This window comes from Odocoileus virginianus, chromosome 8 (assembly GCF_023699985.2).
Source record: "Odocoileus virginianus isolate 20LAN1187 ecotype Illinois chromosome 8, Ovbor_1.2, whole genome shotgun sequence".
NCBI classification, from domain to species: Eukaryota; Metazoa; Chordata; class Mammalia; order Artiodactyla; family Cervidae; genus Odocoileus; species Odocoileus virginianus.
Window position 1 is genome coordinate 47,807,443 of NC_069681.1, and position 5,107 is coordinate 47,812,549.

Genomic DNA, 5,107 nt, shown 5'->3' on the forward strand with positions numbered 1-5,107 from the left:
CAATTATTTAATTAGTTCATTTCTGAGTTTCAAATGAGTACAAAACATTATCAACAGAAAAATCGATAAGATTATTGTTCACCCTTAAATTAGATGCATCTCAAAATTGTATTCCACGGAGTGCTGTATGGTGTGTACACGGATCTAGATCTGTAGATCTACACTAAGATAGGGATGAGAGGGAGAGGCATGCACACACATATAGAGAATGTAAACAGTTTAGGAACAAATACATTAAAAAATCCTTTAGTCCAGGAACGTTGCTTTTGATTTGGAAGGATAGTTTAACCTATACCACACCTAAACCCATTAAAAAAATCTGGAAGAAAGAATCTAAGGACTATTTGACAGTCTTAAGAAAGGGCAGATGTTAGAAATTCAAGATGTGCCAGTTCAATGAATATTTCAGGATTTCTCTTTTTTGTTCAAAGTCTCAAAGTGACAGAAATGAAAGGGAGATTGACCTAACCTTACCAGATTTGCAACCCAGGTTTGACTCAGCACAATTGCTGATTGACATATATTTTTTTAGGAATAGCATAAAAAAGTCATTAGGTATACTGAAAAAAAGACCACAAGACCAATAATCAGGAGAAAAATAGATAATAAAAACAGACTGATAAATGGAACTACTGGAATTGTTGAAAAGGACTTTAACTAAATTTAAATTATTTAAATTGTTTTAATGTTCAGTATAAAAATGCTAATGGTATAAATACAAACAAAATTTCATAGAGAAATTGGAATCTATACAGTTATTTTAGTTAAAGTATGCAGAGGAAAAGGTGATCATTTTCAAAGGAGGTCCAGAGTCAAAAAAAAGCCTTCTAAAAGGAAATGGCATTTTAGTGAGATTGGAAGAGTGAGAAAACAAAAGTAGATGCCAGTAGGAGCAGAATTAGTAATGAAATTCAAGATTTTCCAGGCATGTAAAAGAAGTTTGACACTGAGGTCCTAATGAAATACGTCCCCAAATGATCTCAGAGCCTTATTTTTATTGATGGAAATTAGAGGACTAGAAGGTGATCAAAACTAGTAGCAGGTATTTTCAAATTTTGTAAAAGGTTGATTTCAGACTCTATAAATTATAGATTAATAATAATAATTTTCAACAATATTTTAAATATCTGTTTATAGGCAATTGAAGTAATGGTTCAAAGCCAAAATAATTCAAGTCAAGCCAAATTTGGCCAAATTCTTTTTTTTTTTTTTCCGTTTGAATTATTTTTTTTTTCCCCTTGACTCATTAAGTTCCAAGGTGAGGGCCATGCTACTGACATAATTGAATTTGATTTCTACAAAGCATTTGATAAAATAACTATACTATTTAAAATTGTAAACTCAATGACAGGATTTCAAAGAAAATAGAGAGTTAACTAGCAAATAAATACAAATAATTTTGATGGTTTTGTGTCAATCTGAAATTTTTCCTTAGCCTTTCTCTGTTACCAGTTATATTGTTTCAAAGGATTAAATAAGGACCCACATATTTCAAAGAAGGCATAAATATAGCAAAGCAAAGAAGAGAGATTTTTAAAGTTTTATTTCAAAATAATCTCAATAGGCTTGAATAGATGTCTTAAATGAAAGAAATAATATTCTACAATATAATAATAAGTGTAAAATAAGGTTTCTAAAGTCTAATTAAAAATCCAATCAAACAAAAACAGGTTAATGGAAATATAGCTTGTCCAATACTTCCTGTAATAATATGTACTCTTTCGGATTGACCAAATGTCAATGCCATTATAAATCCAAGTGGGAGGAAATATTTTATGAGCTGAATATAATTTTTCTTCATGTCAGAATACAACATTTTGAAAAATAATAGTGTGGTTAATTCTGAGCTTTCTGTACAAGAGGATTGGTAGTTAATTAGAAAATATTCAGAAGTATTTGACTGAATAATGAATGCAAGAAAACCACAATAGACAAAAGACAAATAGACAATAGACAAATTGACAAAAGAACTGATGATCAAAAGTGGAGTGGTATCAATTAAAAAATATGGTGTCAATTATATTACAAAGCGTAATGAACTGTGTAAATTTTCCCTAATCAGGAGAAATAATCATTAAAATGTTTTTTATTCTGGTTTTGCTGTGTCAACAGATTATTCTCTATCTATAATCCACATATGTCTATCTAAAGCAGGAGGAGAAGGAGAGCAACAGAGGATGAGTTGATTGGATGGCATCATCAGCTCGATGGACATGAATTGAAGTAAATTCCAGGAGATAGTGAAGGACAGGGAAGCCTGGCATGCTGCATCCATGGGGTCGCAAGGACTTGGACACAACTGAGTGACTGAACAGCAGCAGCAATAATATCTAAAGAGCAAGAAGTCAGTACACAATTTTAAAGGATGACTCCAGGTATAAAATGTACACATCTCCTAAGAGTATCTTCTTAGTTAAAACGATTTAAATATATCACTAGTAGAAGAAACACTAGAAGCGTATCTCTATGCCAGTCTGTTTTACTTATTTCTTATTAGACTCTAAAAGAAGAAGAAAATTTTAGTTTACTCTGGCTGAGAACAGATTCTATAATGAAACCTGTGACTATCATATTCATTATTTGTGTTGTAAGAAGTATTAGAACTGCTAAATTATTCCTTTTCTATTTTCATTTTTGTGACTAAACCCATCTCTACCATTCACATCAAACATTTTGTTCTCCAAATTTTAATAAGCTGTGCCCATTTGACCCAGCTGTTGGTAATACACTGTGTTGTATAGCTATAGAGTCAGAATTTCAGCCTTGATAAATACTTCAGATAACTGATACCCTCAGTGTTGTGATTGGAGAGATGGAGTCTCAGCAATGTGAATTATCTTGTCCAGAATCCCATGGCCAATTGTCAGCACAGCTAATGTTATAAAGCACAAGAGAGTCAAATTTAGTTTCTTCCCATGTATTCTGCTTCCCTTGTTTTATATATGCCAATCTTTTTTTCCAAGGAAACTCTAAGCTCTTCAAGGGTAGTATTAATAAAAGCGTGTAAGAAAGTGCCGAGCCCACAGTAGGCATAGAATGCATGTAGATTTTTTTGGTGCTGACTTGCAATCCAGCTAACTTTAAAAAACTAAGCCAAGAGGAAATTATATTCAGTTCCAGAGAGGACAGCATTATAAGCTATCTGAAAAAAAAGTCTTAGAGATTCCAATATATTTTATTATACCATGGCAGTGCATCAGTAACAAGAAAATATATTTCTTCTTTAATGTAATGGCATATATTTAATTATTGGTTTTCTCGAGACAGAAAATGACTTTGAATTAGATTTTAAATATTTTCTCATAGAAGAAGCTCTCATTTTATCCTGAAATTACATATTTTATATATATGTATAAATATATGTGTGTGTGTGTTTAGTAACAAATAAATATAGTGCTAACCATGTGTGAATGTATATAAGATTAATTATCCATGCATAGAGATGCACAGGTAAACCATGGATGAGATAATGAGTAAGAGAAAAAGAAAGAGAGAGGCAGAGAAAGAGAGACTTTGTTAGTAATTATATTTTTTTAGTTTTCTGCAGCAAAAAGATCCAGTCATTATCCGGGAAACTGGTCACATTTTATTACTACCAAGAATCAGCACATTCCTGGGAAACCAAGAACTAAGCAGTTGAAAACACACAGTGCTGTTCATTGGGAGGGTGCTAAGTGTAGAAAAGCCCCCACATGAAAGTTCAAAAAGTTCCCCTTTCACACATTAAAATGAATTACTCATCATTTAATACTGTCTTTGTTTTAAATGTAATTTAATGTGTTGGATTAAATTATTACCAATATTTCCAAACGGAAAGAGAAGTGATGAAGTTTTTGGCTTTTTTTTGGTGTAGTCATTACACACGTTTATTTTCCAACTTCTAACTTGCTTTATATAAATTTACCTAATTTTATTTATGTCATTATTTCCGGGAAAGCATATCATTGTAAAATGAAAGTTCAGTAATCTAGTATGTGTGTTTTGTATGTCATATTGTTATTATCATTATCATCATCTAAGGAGGATCTACTATAGGAAATGAGTTTTGGATGATTCTTAGAGTTGCTTCTAAGAGATTGACATGAGGAGGAAGAGGGAGGTCCACAAATCCTGCTGTCATCCTGCTGAGAGTAGGTAGCATGAGTGATGGGCCTGGTCAAGCCTGACAAGATCAATGAGTGGGAAATAATACACAGATGGAGTTAAAACCCTCAGCATATGTTTTGAAGCTGCTTTAATTCAGAATGAAAGGTGGAAGTGAAGTGGATCTCAGACAAGACAGAAGTTAGGAATGAACCGACAGGAGCTTTTAAGGCCTTGACAACTCGGAAGAGAAAGAAAATTCAGAGAGCTAAAGCCAGAGCATGAGAAGCAAATAGACTGAATTGGTCTGAATTTTTGATGTAAATGAAAAACATTGCCTTTTTTTTTGCAAGTAAGAATCACTAATCTTTAGTTCTTACTATGGGATATAACAACTTAGTATAAATGAGTGTGAAAAGCTTACTAAGTCTCCTTAAAAGTTAAGTAGAAAAATTATTTCCAGTAAGTCCTGTCTTCCCAAGGAAAGAGCTGTGTGTCTGTCACAGCAGTACTTTTTAAAAAATAGTAAGTAAATAACACCAAAAGCTCAGGAGAGCTACTCAGAATGATTGAGCTTAATCCCATGCCTGTCCCCCAAATGTTCAGTCAGTTCTGTATCTAAAAGGGTATCCAGTTGTTATTATTGAAATTTCTTCTTTCTCACTATTCTCTTTAGTCATAAGGTTTTATGTTTTACATAATATTTTATTGCAGCACTAAACTTGCTCGTTAAAATACTTTGAGAGTATGTGATGTGATGTTAATAATTGATTTTTTTAAAATTGATTTTAGCCGTCTACTGTTAATAACCTTTCTCAAGTTAAGATGATCTATAAAAAAATACAAATTCTACTCTGATACTGAAGTTGATAGTGAAAGTAACTTAGGAAAGACTGATAGCTATTGGTTTGTTAGTAAGAAAAAAATATCCAGGGCTAAATTTGGGACTAAATCTGCTTCAATTAAAAACTGTATTTATGAAGGGTTAATAAGAGAGCTTGCATATTTACAAAAATTACCAACA